The sequence below is a fragment of the Ambystoma mexicanum genome, chromosome 9 (assembly GCF_040938575.1).
Source record: "Ambystoma mexicanum isolate Mex_15411 chromosome 9, UKY_AmexF1_1, whole genome shotgun sequence".
Lineage (NCBI taxonomy): Eukaryota > Metazoa > Chordata > Amphibia > Caudata > Ambystomatidae > Ambystoma > Ambystoma mexicanum.
Window position 1 is genome coordinate 1,384,448,617 of NC_090931.1, and position 23,071 is coordinate 1,384,471,687.

Here is a 23,071-nt window from a genome sequence, read left to right on the forward strand (position 1 = left end):
GCAGCAGTGGCAATTGCACCCCCATTCCCGCCCGTGCGCCAAAAACATCGCCCAAATCCAGTACATGCGCAAAGGCCAGTGGACCAGCATACAGCCCCCGAACCACAAAAACGCATGGAAAACTCCCTGCGCACCCCTGGAATACGCGTACCCCACTCACGCCAGCGAAATCGTTTGGAAAACTCCCCGTGCACCCCCGGAATACACGTACCCCACTCGCACCAGTGAAAATTCGCATAAAACTCCCTGCGCACCCCCCGGAATATGCGTACCCCGCTCGCGCTCGTGAACACGCGTGTAAAACTCCCCGTGCACCCCTCAGAATACACGTACCCCGCTTGCGCTAGTGAAAATGCATGTGAAAGTCCACGCGCACCCCCGGATTATACGTACCCCGTTCGCGCCAGCGAAATCGTGTGTGAAAGTGCACGCACACCCCTCGGAACACGCGTACCCCGCTGCATCAGGTAAAATGCATGGAAAAAGTCCACCCTGTGGCATGCCTACCTAAGGGCCATGGACTGGGGTGATGGGCTGCCTGTGGGCCATGGATTGGGGTGATGGGCTGCATACGGGCCATGGACTGGGGTGATGGTCTGCTTGTGGGCCATGGACTGGAGTGATGGGCTGCCTGCGGGCCATGGTATGGGGTGATGGGTTGCCTGCGGGCCATGGACTGGGATGATGGGCTGCCTGTGGGGCATGCTCAGATGTGATGGGCTGCCTGCGGGCCATGGACTGGGGTGATGGGCTGCCTGCGGGCCATGGACTGGGGTGATGGGCTACCTGTGGGGCATAACAAGTGGTGATGGACTGCCTGCGGGACATGGACCGGGGTGATGGGCTGCCTGCGGGCCATGGACTGGGGTGATGGGATGCCTGTGGGCCATGGACTCGGGTGATGGGCTGCCTGCGGGGCATGCCCAGGGGTGATGGGCTGCCTGCGGGCCATGGGGAGGGTGGATGGGCTGCCTGCGTGTATTCCAGGGGTGCACATGGACTTTTGCTTGCGTGAGTGGGGTACTTGTATTTCGGGTGTGTGCGTGGACTTTCACACGAGTTTTCGCTAGCGCGAGCGGGGTACGCATATTCCAAGGGGTGCGCAGGGAGTTTTACAAGCGTTTTCGTTAGCAAGAGCGGGGTACGCGTATTCCGAGGGGTGCACAGGGAGTTTTACATGCGTTTTCCCTAGCGCAAGCAGGGTACACATATTCCGAGGGGTGCGCGGGGACTTTTACGTGTGTTTTCGCTGGCGCGAGCGGGGTATGTGTATTCCGGGGGGTGCGCGTGGACTTCTACACACGATTTCGCTGGCGCGAGCAGGGTACGTGTATTCCGGGGGTGCACTTGGACTTTCACATGTCATTTGGCAGTGTGTGCCCTCCCAGGTGTGCCCCCCTCCCATACCCTACCCAACTCATGTCCCCCACTCATGTCCCCCCACCCCCACCACCCCCCCATTGACGGGCACCTGCCAGCAGGCCCCGACTCATGTCACCCCACCCCCCAACCACACCCATTGACGGCACCTGCAAGCAGGCCCCAACTCATGTCCCCCCACCCCCCCAGCCACACCCATTGACAGGCACCTGCCAGCAGGCCCCAACTCATGTACCCCCACCCCACAAACCCCGTTGACGGGACCTGCCAGCAGGCCCCGACTTATGTCCCTCCACCCCCCCAACCACCCCCATTGACAGGTACCTGCCAGCAGGCCCCGAGTCATGTGCCCCCACCCCCCAACCACCCCAATTGATGGGCACCTGCCAGCAGGCCCCGACTCATGTCCCCCATCCCCCCACCCCCCCATTGACGGGCACCTGCCAGCAGGCCCTGACTCATGTCCCCCCACCCCCCAACTTCCCCCATTGACGGGCACCTGCCAGCAGGCCCCGACTCATCTCCCCCCACCCCCCATTGACGGGCACCTGCCAGCATGCCCTGACACATGGCCCACCAAACAACATGTCCTAACAAAACAGACCCATGGCCCTAATGCCAACCCAAATAACCCTTGCCCCCAAGTACAAGCATGCAACCATCCACTGCACCCACTACCAAATCACCCATGCCATGACAGTCTTAAAAGAACCACCATGCCCATGCATAAATGCACAACAGAGCCACACAGTGGCAACACATGACTGAGGCAATGTACATTGAGACATGTACAAAACCAAGGATAGTTCACAACACCAATCATGAAGTTAAAATAAATGTATTGAAAACATAATGAAATAACATAATGAAAATCAAACTTGCAAATTAATAAATAATGAAAGCTATTACGAAAAAAAAAGAAAATCCAATTCAAAACAAAAATCCCCGGCATGAAAAAAGAAAAGTGGTCCATCGCCAATGTCAATATGAATTAAATAATCAAAAACAAATAAAACCGTTGATCCATGGGAATTGTAAAAAAAGAAAGTATGTACACGTCTTCAACTATATACAATCCAAGTCCAAAGGGTCCATGATCCCAAAACAAAAGGAAACCTCCAAAAAAGTCCTATGAATAAAAAACTATATACATAAGGTGGAGCAAAGTCCATGAACTCCAAAAAAAAAGAAAAAACAAAGGAAACCTAACCCTAAAGAACTATGTACAAAGGCGGCGGGCAAGTCCAACGGCTCACTTGTTGATGTTCCAGGCCAGGGCATCATCGAACTCCACGTCCATGTTCCAGAGGCGGGCTTCTTCCCTGGCCTCGAGGTCTCGCAGGGATGCAGTCATGGCCTCCTCCAACTCCATGCGAGTTGCCCCGAGGCACTCAGAGCGCCTCAATGCCCTGCTCATGGAGTTCTCCGCCCTGACCATAGTGAGCCGTGCCTCCTCTGCCCGTCGACTCTCTGCATCTATCTGCTTGCCCAACCGCTGCCACACGGATAACACTCCCAATCCAGGGTCCTCCTGCCCTCCGGCCGTTGCCTGCCCCTGTGATGTTGTTGGCCCTGAGCCATTATCGCTGCCATCATGAGCCTGCTGCTGCCATGCATGTGCCCTGCTTGTCGATGCCTGCACATCCTCCTCTTGCTGGGGTCCAGTAGGTGGGGTGGCCACCCCTGCTGGACCTCCGAATCTCAACTGTGGCAGGGATGTGGCCTCCACCAGCCTGGCCGCTGGGTCAGGGGGAGCTCCAAAGGGTGCCCAGGTGATACTTGGGCAGGAAGATGGCACGGAGGATGACTGGTGCATATGGGGTTCAGTTGAGGAGGGGGTTGCTAGAAGATCCAGCACACGGAGGAACCCAGCACCGGTGACCTGTCCCAGTAGACTGACATGGTCAATGAAGTACTCGAAATGACGTGCATTGTTCACACGAGAACTCTGCACGTCATCCCGAATACCACATTGACGCATCGCCACCCCAGCTAGGACAGGCTCAATCCGGTCACGGATTGCCACGTCTGCAGGGAGAGGAAGGCCAGTTGTTGTTCGCGCATCCCCTCCCTGAAAACGGGCCTGGACGAAGGCATCCCTGCTGGTGTGGGATGATGCAGTCACAGGATCGGGGACAGGATTACACACAGGCACCTCCGCGGCAGCCTGTGCTGCCTCCTGTCCCTGCCCTTGGACTGCACCACTAGCACCAGTGGAATCCCCCCTCCAGGCCCCGTCGGTGGGCCTTCCACAGCCTCCTCCTCAACCAAACCCCCCACCAACCTGGATGACTCCATGCCATCATCCTCCATAGGCCCCTGCGGGAGCTCAGTTGCCCCTACTGCTGCCGAGGAGTCCACCTCCAACCTCCGCCTCTTGGACCTTAACTCGGCAGCTGCGGCCATGGACGCGGCACCAGACTCCTCACTCCTGGAAGAGATGACAACATGAGAGGAGAGCTGGGCCTTGCGTCTCCGACTGGCGGTGGGATCCCTGCCTCTGTGCTCCACAGCACCGTCTCCACCCTCTTCATCAGTCATTGCTGCAGACAGGGAGAGACAGAACACAGGCATCAGGGCACTGTAGAATGCTCGGATACACGCGTGACAGTTTCACATGAGTGGCAGTGTCAAACTTCACAGATGGCATCACACTCCACAACACTCATATTATTTCAACCCAGACACATGCGCAAAAGGACAGGAATCGTGCGGCAGGCAGCAGCATCCATACACACACATCAGCATGAACATCCAAAAGTTGGCATGATGTCACAAGCAACGTGGGGAGTGCCAAACACATGCACACACGCCAACAGACAGACATGCATCTGTACATCTCCACCACCTGTCACAGTGCAATCATCGGCAACTATGTCACATCTGCCAATCGGGTTCCTTCATGTCTGTGTCACATGCATCCATGGTGTATCACTGTCGCACACATGTGAAACACACACATGCACATGTATGTCGTGCACATACATGAAGGTGGAACCAGCATCCATGTGTCACACCCCAACCATGCCATAGTACATACACAGAAATACTAACATGTGTGCATCTCCACATGCAGTTGTGCATCATGCTTTGAAACACATACACCATACACACATACATGTGGTGCATCACCCATGACAGGCACCACGGTCATGTCCCTGCACATACACATCCATACATGGACCTTTTCAGACATATGTCCAAGCTGTACACTCCTGGCACACCTTAACATGCACTGCATCCAATAAGTACACATGGACACTTACCGCTCGACTTCGGACCGGTCTCCCTCTCGAGGACCTGGCGGTGAAGTGCTGGATTAATGCCTTCCAGAACCCTCATGTTGTTGGTGGTAAGGTGGACCCGGCGCCTCACTGCATCCGCTGCTTCCGAGAGGCGCCTGGCCTTCCTGAGGGTCCTGGACCTGATGTTCTCCCAGCGCTTACGGATGTGTTGTATTTCACAGGTTGCCACCCCCTCCAAGTTGATGGCAACCATGATGTCCAGCCAGATCCTCTCCCGTCCATCCTTGTCGGTGCGTTGTCTTCCATAGAGGGCATCATAATGCACCAGGACTTGCTCCACCAGGATGCCAACCTCTCCTGCTGTGAAGCTGGCAGCCCTCTGCCTCTCTGGCTGGGCATTGCCAATGGTGTCTGATGGTGTTTCCCCCGACATAGCAACCCCTGAGGCAGGTGTGGGTGTGCAACTGGGTCCTGGTGCTGGGCTGTGGAACGATGGAACTTCAGTCGGGAGTCTTCTGTTCCAGCAGGGGTGGTCACGGCAAATGGGCCTCTGCAGATGGCTGATGTGCAGGCACCAAATGGCGGGGCACGTGGCCAGCAGGCAGGCAGGCAGCAGCAGATGGCTGGTGGGAGTGTGCTCGGGGCTCTGGGGGGCAGGAAAATGGCCTTCTGTGCAGGAGTGTGGTCTTCTGTGTGTTGTCGCGTGGCCAGCTTGATACGGAGTGATTTGGCATGTGAAAAAACAGCACGTCAGTGTGTAATTCGAGGAAAGGCCCTTAGCGCGTAAGCAGGTATGTGACGTAACATGTGCGGGCGTTTCCCTCATCACGGGTGCATAGTGATTCAGCACGTGAAAAAACAGCACGTCCGCGTGTTAATGCGTGTAATTCGAGGAAAGGGCCTAAGCGCGTAAGTTACGTGATGCGCGCAGGCGTTTCCCTCGGCACAAGTTAAAGGTGAGTGGGTCCCGGCAGTTCGCTGTACGTGCCTTTCGTGGAGACCGACGCGTGTGTTGCTACTTCTGGTTGTTTCACGCGCCATCACAACTTCACAGCGGATCAAGGACGTATCTCTTCTTTTAGCGGGGGTATTGGCTATGCGTGTTTTTCATTCACATGATAGTCAGACAGTGAGTCACGCATGCTATTTTTCCCACTGCAGGTCCCCCTGTGTATCACGTACCCATTTTCAAGGTCATAGTAGACTGCGTGTCCCAGGCGTATGTGTTTTTCGTGTCCCTGGGTGCCACCACATACTGCAGGAGGTTAATTCCTCACATGTGGGCTACCGGGGGTTGCGTGCATGGTTTTACTGCAGTTTTGGGGTGCCTGAGCATTGCGTGACCTGTCACTTTATCACCGAGGTCACATACAGCCTTGCAGGTGCACAGGGGTGCCGTTAACATCTTGTATCCCACCCCCTTCTCCCCAATTGCCCAGGACAATTGTTGTGTACACCTCCCATTGGCACTACTATATCTGTGCCGGCACTACGACATCTGTGCCATGGTTGGGAGGCCATGAAAGGTGAGGGGCGCCTCAGCTTGGCGTACTCCACGTGGCGGGCATGGTCAGGGACGTGTGCCGGGGTGACCACCCCTGTGTTTCCGGGAGATGCAGCTCTTGCATCTGGCTCTGGTACCCATGTAACCCGGCAGTCCGTTTCATCGACTGCCACGGGCCCAAGGGTAGTGGTAGCTGCAGGTGCAGCTGTGGACACCACCACCCAGGCTCAGGGTCGGCCAGCACATGCTGCGTTGGCACCTGAAGAGTCCCAGGATGATTTTCAGGAGGTCAAGAGGCACACGGTAAGTGCACGCAGGGCTGCCTTGACCTAGGCACATGTCCCTGGGGCAGTATTGTCATCTGCTGCCCCGAGCAGCTAGGTGTTGGCAAGTGCATGGGCAGATGCAACCGACACCACCCCGGCTGTGAGTCTACCATCCAGGCCAGTCACGGTCAATGACCTTGGCACAGCAGATGTTGCTGCGCAGGGTCCAGTCAAGGGCACCCAGCAGCCACTGATGCAAGTCAGGGCTTCCGTCCTTGTTCCACTTGCCACTCCCTCGGTTCAATCCACCAGCGCCACTGCCCCTACTGATCAGAGCAGCATTTGTCAGTCAGGGTCTGCATCACTGCCCAAGAGGAGGAAGGTTGCATCTGCACAAGAGGCTGGGAACCCACACATGGCTTCGGCCTCCGGCACATCGAGGAAGAAGCCTTTCTGCAAGCAGGAACTGGACTTCCTTGTGGACTATGTGTCGGGACACGAACGTGATATGCTAGTGGGCCCGAATTGTCACACTACAGCTGCCCAGCCTTTGTCCCACTGGAAGCATGTTGCGGAGGGTGTCAGTGCATTCGGACATGAGGTGTGCACAGCTCAGGAGTGCAAAAAGCATTGGGATGACCTCCGACGCTGTGCTAAACTGAAGCGTGCCTCCAATTATGCCACGACTCAGGTGACTGGCAGTGGGTCACCACCTGAGGAGGAAGATCTCACTTTGCTCGAGTTGATCACTGCAGAGTTCATACCGGCAGAATTGTACGAAGGAGTGGGAGAAATGCTGGACTTTGATGCCCCATCCAGTGAGTGTTGTTGCGTATTTGTCCAGACCATGTGTGGTTTGCTTGTGTGATGTGTTGTGCTTGATTGCCACTACATGCTATGTGTACATGTTTCTCATGTGTGAGTCATGCAATGCTTCGCTGATGCATGCCTGCTGTGCAGCATGCTGGACATGTAGAGCATACAGGGACTGTTCTCATCACCACACTTGCACCCTACTCACATGCTAGTCACCCGGCTGCCCCTCCGGTCCATGTTCCAGCTCACTGGCCCTTCTGCATGTAGCCTCGGGTGTCTTTCCACTCAACATTGGGACTATGTCATTGCATGACTCACGTGCATGTGTGTTATGCCTGCATGCGGGTACTCCACGTAGGCATGCTCCCTTGCCCCTCCACCTCCCTGGACCCCAATTTCACCATGGCACTGGTGGGTATCATGTTGGACTACTGCAATGGCCTGTTCAACGCTCCTGTGTACATGCACACTTCCCCCTGCCAACCTGGCAGACCCATACAGTGGGGACCATCCTTTGTCCTTGATGCAGGGTGTCTCACTCGGATTGTGCAGATGGCAGATGCTCCGCAGGTAAATGAGTGCCCATTCATGCTCCATGTGCATTCCATGCATGCCCCTATGTGTCCTTGGCAGGATGATCATTGTAGTACGTGTCCAGGATGACATACATTTAATGGCATTTGATAATCCATTCCATGCCCACTCTGGCTCAGACCTGCATCATGCACATGTTTAGGGTGTCATAGTCTGTGTGGGGCACAGACCTCCCCCAGTTTCAGGCCCCCTGACTCTGTTCAACTGGTGTAGTGCCTTCTGCACAAATGGGTGTACTACTGAGGGTTCATCCTGTGTCCTGCTTACTGTCCCATTCTCATCTGCTGTGTTGTCAGTTGACTGAGATGATGCAATTGACGGTAGTCAACACTGTCTGCCAATAAACAGTTCTCTGGTCATCCTTTCGCTGCCGTGCAATGCCTCCCTGCATTTTCACTAAGGGGGTGGGGGTTGCCTTTAGCCATGCAACCCATTGCATGCACATTTCATGTGATGCCTGAACTTGCCCTTACACTGCCTGCATGTTTACTGATTGACATCATAATGTACTTGTTCATGTAGATAGTTGGTAACGTACACATGTTCTGCACTGCATCAACCCACTTCTGAGCCGTGTTACATCGTTCTACATGCCTACTCACTGCTGCAATGTCAAAGTGACCTGGCATGTATGGTCAGATTGTCATCCCTTCACTGTCATGAAAGCCACAGGCACAGGTGTATGCTGTGACACATGTACTCAGTATTGGAACTCCCTAGTGGGTGTTTGGAAAAGTTGATTGTTCAATCTGCGGCCTATACCAACTGGTATAGGCCGCTGATTGATTGTAGCCTGCCAATCGAATAGTAATGACTGTGGATCTGCCTTCTCGTGTGTATGTGTACATCTTCACATACATCGAAGCAAGCAGCGTTGTAGCTGCTTGCTTTGATGTATAGGTTGGTGTTCATAATCACCATACAGGTGTATATGGACACGGGTGTTCTTGAACACTTTCACATGTACATATGCAAGCAGCTTCAACGTTGTGTAGTGCAACATTGCAGCTACTCACTCATATGTGTGTGAAGGTGTTCATTTACACATGTGTTCTCTCCAGCTTTTTGGTTGAATGACTAAAATGTAGTTGATTAACGTTAATGCTGCTGCGATTTCAGCATTGCGCCCGTTATGTTCTACTGACACAATCCTGAAGGTACACTGTGGTGCAGAATGTGTATGCCCAGGCCCACTTAGCTAATCTGCTGGGGCCTGCCCGTGATGATTTGACACACTGAAGTGTTTAGTTCACAATCAATGCACAATGTGCTCAATCAGGCCCTGAGGGGTGTTCTGGAGGCTTCATGGCCGGCAGCTCGGACCATACTCTGCGTTATGGTCCCTCATGCCTGGTTGCAGGTCCTCGCTTTGCTCATGAAATTCACTATGTCTACATGGCCCATGAGGCCCGGTACGGGCTGAGCTGCAGATGGATGAAGCTATATTGGTGATGCTGGTTCAGTGATGCATGTGTACATGCATATTACGTGTGTCATTGTGTGTTTGGATTCACTTGCAGCTGTGGACATTTTGTAGTTCAGACATGCTTATGGAATGTGCCATCTCTTTGTTGCCATCTGTCTTTTCTGCCTGTGACATGTGCCTGACAGAGGTGGTGTGTGATGGAGGTGATATACTGCATTCCGTACATGTGTAGGCTTTGCTATTTAGACACATCCATTTCTGCTTTTGGGATGTGTTTGCATATCAATGCCACTGGATGCATGCCAGATTTTCATATGTGTGTGACATGTCTGCTTCATGTGTTGGCTGTCGATGTGATGTCTATGTGTGTGTGGGTTATGTGCTTATGACATGTGTACTCATGTTTGTTTTTTCCACATTGCATATGATGATGCAATGGAGCCAGAGGATGGTGATGTCATTCCAGACACAGGATTGCTATCACATCAGCAACCCGGCACATGTGGGGGTCATGGGGTGGTAGGCCACGAGAACCCACTTGTGCCCCAGACCATCGTTTCTAGGGCTGGCAATGAGTCTATCCCAGATGATCACTCTGACGACAATGTTGAGTTGGATGCGCGTCATGTCCATTCATCGACGGTGAGTGATTCTGATGCGGACGATCTTCTGCCGCGACACCTGCACTGAGGGGCCAGACGGTGTTGTAACCTCCGCCTGTGGTGGATCGGGATGCACGGTCACACTCCACACAAGTTGATGATGTGCCTGGAGCATCACGTCAACGGACGGATGTAGTCCTGCAGCCACAGGTGGTGCCAACCCAGCATGGACAGCGGCTCCTTCAGCCCTGCGGGTGTCAAGCACAGCAACGTGGTGGCTGTGCGCCACTGGGGTATACTGAGTGGGAGCGATCCATGTGTGCCAATTCAGAACAACAGGGGGAAGCAATTGATAAGATTGCTCAGAGCATGGAATGTGTGGCCCAATCTGTGCTTCCCCCTGCCAGGCAGGTGGATCTCCAGCAGCGGGCAGCACAGTCCACGGACCGCTCACTCAGGCTGGGCATGGCGGCCTCAGACATGGCACGCCGGGCTGAAATGGTGTCTCTGCATCAAGCAATTGCTGATCACGCAGAGGCACACAGGGAGGCCCTGAGGGATGACCATCGATCCCTCAGATCTATTCTGGGTGTGCTCTTGATGTCCCAGAGGCAGCGGACAGAGGAGAGGTTGGAGCAGCTTGAGGAGAGGTTGGTGCAGCTTGAGAATACCATGTGTGTGGCCATTTTTTATTTTTACAGTTAGTTTAATTAGTTAATATAGTTTAAAATTGTTTGTCTATTGTGCATTCATGTGACGGTGTGGTGCTTTGTGGCTTTTGAAAGCATCCACTGTCAGTTCCAGCTGGGCCCTTCAAGCTTGTCTTGTGTATGTGTTTGCGGCTTGGAGTCCTGACTCACATATGCCACTCATTTTCCCCCTATTCATGGGCTCACAAGGATGGTTCGGTGTTACAACCATTTACACAAGGGCAATGGACTTTCATCAGATCTGTGGCCTGTCTGCTGCTGTACTACTTGTGTTAACACCCCTAGTAGGGATTATGGATGTTTTCTCCGCAGCATGTCTGCAATCAATTTTGGTGAGTACATTATTGAAAGGTCCATTTATTGATGTTGATTTTGAAGTATGTTCTTTTCTTGCCTGTATATGTGCTTGATGCACTTCATCCTGTAGACAATAGCCTGCACCCTTTGGCTGTCAAAGTCACACTGATGGTCGGAGGGGGCGGAGGTTGACAATGTCAAGTTGTTATATGTTGAGTTCAGCCCCTGGGGATTGTGGCAAAGGAGGATGTATTAGGAATGTGACCAAACAGGCACAAGTCAAGGTCCAGTCTTCACCTGAGATGTCTGCCTACACTACTACTACGCCTCATTCCGTTTGGACTGTCTTCTCTCTTGGACTTTGATGCTGCCTGAGGGCACAGTCTTCCTACTGGACTACTCCTCTTTTACTTGTTTTTCACACTCTGGTGCCTTTAGTCCCTGTTCTTCTTCCTGCTACTGTCCTTGTTGCAGATCTGTCTGCCTGTCTCTCAGGCTGTTATTTCCACATACTCTTACACTGCCTCGGTTTGCCTCTGTACAATTCTGTTCAACAGAATCTTTCTGTCGCTCCTCCTGTCTTTCATCTATTACATCCATGCCTTTACGTTGGCTGTTGGCTTTTGCCAATGCTATTCAACTGTTGTGGCTCTTAACTTGCTGTCAGCTGTTTCCGGCTATCTCGCATTCTCTGTGCCTTTCAAGACCTCTGCTGTCTCTGTCTTTCTTTGTTCACGCTATCAGCTCAACCATCCTGGTGTGCCAACCTCCTTGGTTATTTTTCGACTCAAGTTCCAGCTCTAACTTTCAGGGTACAGAACCTGGGATTGTGTGGGAGGAGGTCGGATGTAGGTCTCAGGCATGGCCCTGTGACAATCAGCATGAAGACACACACACAGGAAACTTTCCAGCCTTATTAAAAGCTTTTATGCCCGTTCTGTAGGAAAATGAGCCTCCAGACTACCTTTCCCAGCAGACACCGGGCGCAAGAACAATAAAAAACTGCCCACGTTGTGTGGTGCACATGTGCGTAGGCGTGTGCAAGCAGAAGCATGGGGCTTGTGCTCAGACGTCCGACAGAAGCAGACGTGTTTCCAGGAGCTCCAAGCAAGGTGAGCAGCACAAGGGGCCACCCCCCAGCCGACCTTCCTCCAGGCCCCTCGCACATGCAAGCTAAGTAGCGCCAGTGCTGGTGAACTTAGCCAGGCGTTGGGGGAGATGCGCACAGTACAGCAAAGCCGCGCTGAGGATCAAATGCCAGGAAGCTTTCACAGTTGTCAGGGGCACACGCAGGGGGCGTCAGCCATATCCTTGAGACCCTCCTGATCCATAGAAGCTAAGTTATTAGCGCAGTAGCGTTCCTAGCCACAAACTAATACAGCATAAGGGGGGACATCCAGTGACGCACAAACTCGAGTGCAGTGCATATCATTAGCATATGCAATTAGCCATGTGCGCTGCCTATAGAAAGCCACGGGTGGCAGACCGCTACTTGTACTGAAGTCTCACCTCGCCACATGGATCTAGCAGCACACCCAACGCACATTCTATCATGTGTGATTCTTAACACATGGTCTTCCGTTTGACGCCGGGCCACATGCGGCTACCTTACCGCATTAACAGTGTATTAACCTTCACAGGGGCCAGCAAAACTATACGAACAAAGCAGCAGACAAGAGTTCTTGTTTGGGGAGGAGTCACTAAGTTCAAGACATGAATGGTGTTATGTGTGTGTGGGAAAAACACACACATAATAGTAACTCACGCTCTCTTTGCAGCATTGAACTGCTCCTGTTACCGGACCTGAGAGTGCCTGGGCAGGAGGCCAGCACTCACCCCAGAGATAAGTCTCTCTTTTGCTTGCCTTTGAGCCAAATTGTAAAATGTGCATGAAGTACATATTTCTCTTATCCACCTCCCCTCTCCTGAGCCTCTTTCCGGTTATCCTAAATACTGATGCCTATCCAACCAACGGATACCTAACCCTCTTTCCCCGCCGGGGTCTCGGAGGCCTGTGTAAGTTTTACCTTGCAGGGGCCAAGACCGCGCCGGGGGTGGTTGGTTCGTACCACTCCTGCGTCTGGAGACTGGAGCTGTGATACTACCCATCAGTTGTTGCATCCTCATTGATAATTGTGTACTGAAATTGCTACCCATCCTGTTGAACCATTGTTCAGCTGTACTACCTTGGTAGTTATTCTATCATTCTGCTTGGACATGTGCTTGGCCATATTCAGCGACTTCAAGTAATCTACTGGAGACTCTTCAAGGCTTTTTTGGTGCCTACAGGCTTTTTCCCTGGTTTGGGGATTTGGTTCCTTGGAGTTCGCTGCGATTTGGTATTTTTACCAGTCAAGGTGGGCTCTGAGGGGGCTGGACCCTATTTACAAGAAAGGTAGAACAAGGAAATCAAGGAGTAGGAGGATCGTGAAGCCAGGTAGACTAGGAGGAAGAAGCCAACGGACCACAGACACAGTTCTTCTGAAGGTCATGGTGATGAGTAAATGAGAGAGGGCCTTTTGTTGTTGGACAGTACGCCTGGGCTACAGTGTTTGGGCACTCTCTGACATTGTCATTGTGGGGTACTATGTACATGATGTGTTCTGCTGATCAATGGTTGTTCCTGTGTTGTGTTTACTTTTCAGGTGTCAGGGGATTGTTGTGGTTTGACATACTGGGGTGTACACATTGCCAATGTTCACATGTGATGTGTACAGGACACTGAGGGTCACTTGATTTCACATGCATGTATTGAGTGCATGTCCCTACTGACACACAAACTTACACAATGCTCCACCACACATTCAACCACCCTTCCATGCCCACACGTGTACACAGATTGCCTTCTATGGCATGCTGTGTCCCTGCAGCACATGATCACTTACCATTTGGGGATCGTGTACGTGCATCAGTAGGTTATTTTTGTTGCCTGTCCTTTTTATATGATGCTCAAGGTGTATCCCCAACAGAATGGCTGCTCACTATGCTGTGTGCTGAGCGGTGTGTTGCAGGAGATTTTAGGGATTTGCAGATTTGGATTGGCCAATGTGCATGACAACAGGCATTCTGTCTTTTGTTGATGGTACCGCTGGTGGCATGCATTTGTGTGTGACTTTGTATGTGTGGGAGGTTGTTGGTCAGTCATTTCATCTGATTCCATGTCAGGTGTGATTGTCTCCTATTTCCATCTATAACCTGTCACTTCATATGTAATTGGTCATGTGTTGTGCTTTTGGTTTCCACTTTTGCTGCTGCATGCCATGTCATGGTGTGACCAACAAGGGTGATGTGGGTTTGGAGGGTTTGGGTGACATACAACTGATTTCATGGCCTGTTTTGCAGGGGGGTGGCGCGATTTACACCTTGCATGTGTTCCTTTTGGTCACAGAGGAATGGTTATATTTAAGTCGCTAGGGATGCACACAATGTGGCACTTCCGTGGCAACAGTCTCAGGGTGGCAAGGTTGTGACAGTTGACTGTCTGTTTGTCATCATCGATTGTCACTTGGTATGTGCCAGGGCTGTGTGAACTCCGCAGGGGTGGGAGTTTAGGTGAAAACTGTGGCCACAAGCTGGGTCCGGGCTGCCTCACCACATGCCCTTTCCCCTCCCATGAGCAGCACCTGTGCCTGTGGTTGGGGACGTGGGGGCACCACCATGTCCACCGGTATGCCCCGCCGTGTTGCAACATTGTGCAGGACACATGCTGCCACAATGATCCTGCACACTACTTGGGGTGCATATAGTAGCTGGCCGCCAGAGTGGTCAAGGGAGCGAAAGCGTGACTTGAGCACTCCGAATGTGCGCTCCACTATGCCCCTGGTTGTTATATGGGCAGCGTTGTATCTTACCTGGGGTGGTATGGTGGGGTTCCGTATTGGCGTCATCATGTGGTTGCTCAGAGGGTAGGCACTGTCCCCTGGGGAGGTTATAATGGTTGTGATTAGTTGGGTTTGTGTATTTGTCTGTGTTTGACATGCATGCATGTGCACAGACATTTCCAGGTCCCGGCTCAGGGCGGACATTCTGTATATGAAACTGGCATGGGTAGACCCAGGATAGTTTGCATAGTCAGAGGTGATGATTCCATGGGCATCACATACAACCTGTACGTTGATGGAATGCCAGTGCTTGCGGTTTCGATAGATGTGCTCAGTGGCCCTAGGTGGAAGTATGGCCACATGGGTGCAATCTATGGCACCAAGCGCTTTGGGGAAGTGTGCCACCCTGTAAAAGTCCAGGACCACGTCCAGCCTTTCTGCGGGTGTTCTGGCATGTATATGTGCCTGCCGACAGAGGGGCATGCAGTCATGATTGCCAACACCTGGTGTAGACAGCGTGACTGCGTGGCCTGTGAGACACCCCCAACTATGGCAGTTGTCAGCTGAAATGACCCAGTGGCCAAACAATGCAGGACATTGAGCACCTTTAACAAGGGGCTCAGTGCTTGGGAGCACAAGGTGGGTGAGGTAAGGTCATCCTCCCACTCCCTGACCAGGTCTAGCATGACATGGGGTGGAAACCTGTACCTGCCATAGACCTGGTCATCAGGCATCGCAAAAAGGCTGGGCCTGGGCAAAAGAATGCGGGCCCTGGCTATGCGCATACTTCTCCTTCTCCTGCGGTGTCCCACGATCAGTGCTGCAAGAAATGGAACATTCATTGTAGCTGTATATACGTGTTTGCTGTTTGCGCACACTTTTATACTGTGCAGGGACGCTTCTGCCTTCATGTGGCAGATGTTTTACGCCTGTGCGTGTCTTTTGACATGCGTGGGTTTCCCCTAGTCGATTCCATGAATATGTGTTGTTCGCTTGCGTGTGGGCATTCCGTGTATTTCCCAGCAGTCCTTCCCCTGTTACGCCTTCTTTTTCATGCGTTGTTCCCCATTCCGTGTGTTCCGCCCACTTTTTGGTGTGTGCTCTACATATTGTGCGCTTTTGCTGTGCGCATCGCGCACTGCGTCCGGGATGTTGCAGTGATGTGCGCGCCCATGTGCGCTACACGTGGATTTGGCACACATCCCGGGGAAAACACGCGCAGGGCCTTCCATGAATCGCACACGTCCGCGTGCGCTTGCTTTTTCACACTTGCGCCAGCTTGCGCCAAAAATTTCGCCGCACATTTGTTACATGAATCAGCCCCATAGTCTTTCTTTATAAAATATGCGATATAAACACTGCATACCATTAGAACCCAGGAACACTTCCAATAAACTGTAGGCTCTCCCAATAGAGCAAAAATTCAACTTGAACATCAGTGTAAAGCATAATAAACTTTTCTTAATCAAAACGTCCATATTTATTAGGATATTTATGGGGTCAGTTTTGTCGTGCGCCAATTTCCTTCAAAGTACAAAGGAACAGGGGCCAATGCATTTCGCACTGAGGCTGTCATTAGGGCGTAGTCTGAAAATACAATACATCAATAAGAAACACAAAAACAAGACTGATAAAATACAAAAAAGACAACAAAAAGGTTAATGCACTTTGCCTCCACATCTAAAGACATATCTTTATAATATGCAAGCACAGAATACACTCCATACATCTGTTCCTGTGTAGCATTAAACTATCTCCAATGAATAGAAAATAAGTAAAACATGATAGAAAGGCAGTGTTCCCATTAATCCATCAAAATGTGTATACACATGAACAAGGTCAAATGTGTGCAAAAAGCATGAAGAAAGAAGAAACAAGGAGAACATCGAGTTGTGTCATGGACACCGTAAAGTGGCTTGTGTCTTGACTCTCCAGGAAATGGAGGTTGCGTTACATGTCAGCACTTAATTTCAGTTAGTATGAGAACAATGGCTGACGTACACATCCGTATAAGGATGACAATGTCAGCAGCACATATCACACATTTTCCCAATAGAAATGCTTCTCATCAAGATTTTCCAATGAGCGAATTCCTTCCGAAAAACGTGCACCGCTACAAGGCTGTAGATATAGAGCGCCAGCTACAAAGATGGCTGACCTCCAAATATTGAGCACTGAGGTAAGACAAGAAAACAGCTGCAGCCTCAATTGTACAAATGTAATGCCAAGAGTTGAATAATGTTAGAGGCACAGGCTCGATTGCACTGGTATGCTATTGCAGCCCGAGAATCGGCAACCCAATGTAATTGGGAATGGGGTATTGTGCTACCGGTTTCCTTAATGGAAATAGACCACAAAGGACCAGGGGATCCTTCACTGAATTTGGTAGAGAACTAACCAGAAAAAAGTGGTGTGAGCGTGCACCAACAAACCAAGCCACACATAGCCTTGCACAACAGCACGTGGCGGCTACCGACCGAAAATTCACACCTACGCTCAGCAAACGTTGTAAACGGAACTGAAGCTGCCAACAGCACATCGCAGCTCTCTTGCTGTGTATCCCGCTCAGTCATACTAACTCACCCCCCCACACCTTACCCTCTTGCTTTACAGATCAGGCAGAGGCCAGGGGACCAGCAGGTGGTGATAGTGCGCAGTATAAAAAATCCTTCAACATAGCATAGTACTAACATACCTGTGAACCGACAGTTGGCGCCTGCATCTACGGTGCTTGACTATTTCTGGAAACCCTATTATTAACAAGCAAGTTTAAGCAAATGCATGTTCTGCAATGTAAGATAAACAGAAGTATGGCTGCATTCGAGCACACAAGTAAGAGAGGGATTATCGGTTTAAGAAAGACTGCGATAGACCAAACAAGGCACATAGCAACACAACAAACCACTTGGGTTCAGAAGGCTGCAAATACGCCTACAGCAATACTAAATGACGCCCGCCAGAGCACCTGCACACCATTTGCACTTTTTAGACAAAGCCTCAGCAGAGACTATACATGCCATTCACTCTTCCTGGCAGGAATTCTGCAAGAAGCATGGGATTTGAAAGAGTCCCTGGGGGTCATTCCGAGGTTGGAGGTAAGGGAAAAATGATGCCGGTAAAGGATTACCGGCATCGTTTACCGCTACGGGCTATTCATACCAACCAGACCTCTATTTACGGCACCGTAAAGTACGATGACGTAAATGCGGTCAGGGCGCGCGCACGCGACACACCATGCCGGTATTAGCGGTATGCCGTAAACCGGGGAAGATCACAAGTGATGCGGACATGCAAATAACGGCCTCCTGAAGACCGAAAAAGTGCATACCGGCATGGCGTAAATACCGGCATCGCCGACCAGGCGTTAAGAACCCTGAGCAGTGTTTCCAAGAGCCACAGGTGCACACAATCAGCACAGGTGGAGGCAATGGAGCCAGGGCCAGTACAAAAGGAGCACACCCACACACCACACCCCCTCCCACACCAATATCATATCCATAGTAGTAGCATTACTGGAGCTGGAGGCCCTGCTTGCAATGCCTCAACAACAACAACAACAACAGCCGCCACCACAGAAGAGATGTAGGAGGAGAAGGTGGGTGAGACAGGCCCAGCTTGCCCCACCAGTGCATCCTCCGTTACCACGCCGGCAGCCCCCAATCCCTCACATCAGAGCCACCCCCTTCAACCTAACACCTGTGCAGATACACACCCTGTACTGGCTTGACCGTGACACCATCACCACCATAGTGGACCTGATACACAACGACATAGTGAGCCTCATAGAAATACGCACCGCCATCCCCCCTCTACTGAAGGTAGTGTCTGTGCTCCACTTCCTTGCCACAGGCACCTACCAGCACACAGTGGGGCACATGCATGGCATATCACAACCCTTATTTTCCCGGATACTGAACCAAGTGCTGGATGCCCTCCTCAAGCACACAAGGGACTACATATCCCTGCCACGGACTCCCCAGGAGATATTCGATACAAAAGTTGCCTTCCATGCACTGGCAAGCATGCCAAATTGTGTAAGTGCCCTCTTCTGCACCCACGTGGAGTTGGTGGTCCCGCATGCCATGGAGGTGGTGTTTCGCAACCGCAAGCAATACCACTCCATCAATGTGCAGATGGTATGCAACGCCGGCAAGATCATCACACATTGCTGTGACTGATATCCAGGATCAACTCATGACTCTTTGGTACTGCGGAACTCCATGCTACCACGCTACATGGAGCGACATGCTGGACGACGTGCCTGGCTGCTTGGTGAGTTGGCTGACTGGGCTATGGCAGTGCATCAGTGTTGTGAGGTGGGTGGCTGCATACTCCAACCATGTGTGAATGGGGGGGATGCATACTCCACCTGGGAGGGAATGGGGGGGATGCATACTCCACCTGGGTGGGAATGGGGGGGATGCACAAGGGAATGTTGACGTCAGTGCATGATGTGCACATCACCGAACACTGTGCCCCAAAGCAACTGAAATGGTACATGTCTAACCAAATCCCATAGTGATGAAGTAATGCGACACCTATCACTACATGACTAACAGGTAACCAGCCCACATCCCACAACACATGCACCACTCATCAGCGGCCCTCACACACCATAAGGTCAGCCTGCACTATGCACTGCATATGCACTATGTTGCTGACTCCCGCATATCACCACACAGGACAGTCATCCCTGGCTGTGCACTGAACTGAGTCAACCTGGGATACCACAGTGTATCACTGGTTCGGCACACCCATAGGAGTGCTGCAGGTCACCATAGAACTGATCAGTGCAGAATGCCCAATATAGAACTGACTACAGCCAACACTCCCTACTACCAGATTCCACAGAACACTACTCATCACTGATTTTACACCAACACTGCTGTATGCATATACGATGCACGTGCAACAAGATGTCAGTGCACACCATGACCCATCTTGAATATGCAAACCACACCATTAGTCCATTGCACAGGACACATAGCGGGGCCAGAAATGGGGTCAATGCATCCAGGGACATGTGTGTGTGGGCACACATTACCTGCTTCCATGTGAGACTAGTACAGTTCTCCTACATGAATGTGCGAACACTTACCTTCATTCCACTCTCATGCAGGTGATGGTGACTATCCTTGAAGCCGTGGCTCATGATCCCTGTCCGAAACCCACAGAACAGGCACGAGGAGGACTACAATCGTTCCCATACCTGTACACGTGTGGTGATAGAGCAGACCTTTGGCCTGTTGAAGGCACAATTTCGCTGCCTCAGCCGGTCGGGTGGGGCTCTCCTCTACAGCCATGAGAAGGCGGCCAAGATCACCATGGCATGTGCAATGCTGCACAATATGTGCATCCGTAGGAACGTGCCACTGCCCCCTGACATGGAACTGCTACCACCTGATGATGATGAAGGGGAGGAGGAAGATGTGGCAGGACATCATCACGGTGCCGATGCACAGGAGGGACGTGCCGTGCGGCAGTCATTGATTGCACAATATTTCTGACACACAAGTCAGCAGAGGGTGACATAATGTTAGGGCATAGGGTACTGGGTATGGGGATACATGTACACTATGCACTGTGCAAGAATAATTGACACATGCGCAATGATGAATGTGCACTCTGATTATTTTTTTGTTAAACAACAGGTGTATTAAAAGTGTAAATATCAACATGAAAAACAAACCCTCCACCATCCTCCCTCCCCCACAACTCCCCAAGACACCCTCACCCCCTCCCCCACAACTCCCCAACACACCCTCACCCCCACCCCCTCCCCTACAACTCCCCAACACACCCTCACCCCCCACCGTCTCCCCAAAAACTCCCCAACACACCCTCACCCACCTCCCCCACAACTCCCCAACACACCCTCACCCTCCTCCCACCACAACAATCCCACACTAGTCCCATAGGGTCCATGTAACCCACATGTGGCTGGCAGTAAAGTCACTCTGCGCTCCCGGAGCCAGGGGGAGGCATGTCCCGACGGCGCTGCGCACGAAGCGACAGATGGAGCGGGCTGGTTTGGGTGGAGTTGCTCTTTGAAGGTGTGTCCTCATGCTGAGGCTGTTGGCCAGGATGAGCAGCCTCCAGAGCATCGGCTATGCGGCAGAGCACCTCGCAGAGGCGGTTGGTACTTTCCGTTATGGACAGGCCCAGTGCCCTCAAATCAGCATGCCACTCCTCCCTGGCCTGGCGATTGTCCTGCACATATTCTGTTATCAGAGCCGTGAGCTGGTCAGCCTGCTGTGCATCGGCGGATGAAGCAGTGGCCCTGCTGGGGATCGGGCTGACATGTCTTGCCGGTGCTTCCTCAACGGGACTGTACACAGGACTGCATTGTCCCTGTGTCTCTCCTTGGCCAGACTGCTCCAGTGTGTCGTTCTCACCAGAGTCACTGAAGGATACCTGGGGGTTTGAGAAGTCTTCAGGGGTGTGCACGACTTCCAAAGTGTCGTCCTCAGTTGCTCCCCTGATGTCAATGGGGCTGTCCTCAACTTCGAGGGGGGCTGTGGCTGCCACCTCCCCAGCCACACTGGACTCCTCGGACCGTGGCGTTGGGCAGGTGTCTGCAGGCAGTGCAGGGAGCGGTGGGGGTGGGGTTGGGGGTGGTGCACCCTCCATGGGCCTTACTGGTGCTGGTGGTGTATGCTCCAGTGTAGTCTTTGTCGCTGGGAGACAGCGGCCCCTGTCTTGGCCCCTGGATTTGCTGGGACGGTTGCTCTCCTGCTCCTCACTGTCATGCTCACTGCCTGTGGGGGTGGAAGAGAGGGACGGCATGAGTGATGTTTGGATAGCCAGCATTCATACATGGCTATGATAGCACATTTAGACAATTGTGGGTAACCGGCATTTGTGTAGGGAACGGCACGTCATTCCATACTTGGGTGGTCAATGCATGCATACGTCGGTGTCACTCATGTTGGCCAGGTACTGTGCTGTCTAACATGCACACTGTTTACATCAACTACCCTGTGTGCCTAATGGAATGAGCAACTTTGTGTGGTATGTGTCATGTACATTACGGCCTTGCACCTGGCACTGGCTTGGGTCTCACTTGCTTCGGCATGATCTACAGGGGAGGGTGTGTGGCCGACCATGCCGTGACTCTTTGGCCAGATGTTAGCAGTGACATTCATAACATTTGCCTTAGCAGTATTTACTTTGGACACTCACCTCCATCAGCGTATGACGTCGCGCCACATTCCATTTCTCCGACCCCTTCAATGGATTCGCCCCCTATCATGGCTGCACATGTCTCCTCCCATGGCATGAGTTTTATTGGTGAACTTGGGCCTCCTCCGGTCTCCAAGGCTTGGTGTCTGTTCGCAGAAAGGATGCTCTGCACCCTCAGCTGCAGGTCATCCCACCTTTTGCTGCAATCATTTACGGTGCGGGGGGTGTTGCCCACAGTGCTCACCTTCAGGCATACTAGTGCCCAGATTTCTTTTTTTTTCTGTACCGCCTCCCTCCGCATGTTGCTGCTAAAAACAGTCCCAGCATGCCCATGTAGGGTATCTACAAGCATTTGCAGCTCATCTGGGCTTAACCACTCCTTTCGTAGGCGGGCAGCTCCCTTCTTTGGTGCTTTGGGCATTCCTGGGTGGTTGTTGGTACTTTCTGGTCGCTCACCAGTGTGCCAGGGGTCCTGTGTGGTGAGGATGGCAATGGATTGTGTTTTTAAAGATGGCCGCCGTGCTCCTTCTCGTTCCTGTGCCATGACGCTATTTCCGGTTCCGCAATTTAACGGTGACAGTAAATAGCAGTGACTGCTAATGCCGTGTTGGTCTATGATGGTAGTGTTGTCTATGGTGCGATTCATGCCGGTAGGGGTTTTTTCGGGCCCTTTTGTGACATGGCCTTAGGTCCCTTACCGGCATGGTGCAAAACTTGTGCTCCCGAACTCGTAATAGTGCGCTTTTAGCTGCCTACTGCCAGCTTGGACATGCTATTTGCGCCATTCCGGTAAGGGACGGTACTTACCTCCAAACCCGGAATGAGGGCCCCTGAATTTGCTAAGAAGGTGTACAGAGCTCATGGCAAATAATGCCTGGGAAGAAACCTTGGGGCACCTGCACGTTGCATTGCCGGCTTCCTGCTGCACTGAAGACTGTCCCTCAGCAAGTTGACCCAAATGCAGAGCTCTGACACCTAGGATACGCCTCATCTGCCTTTTGTGTGGGCCGGGGCAGCACTTACGGGACTTCGCTCCATCTCAGGCCATCCGGGGGGTCAAGGTTGCTGCAAACGGCTGCTCTGGATGCAGGAAGTCACCCATCCTAATGTTAAGGAAATGCGCATGTCTCTGATCTATGCCCCTGAATGGCTCATACACTACTGCTACTACTTGTGGCTCAGCAATAAAGCATAGTAGGTTATAGAAACAAGAGAATGGTGCAGGTTT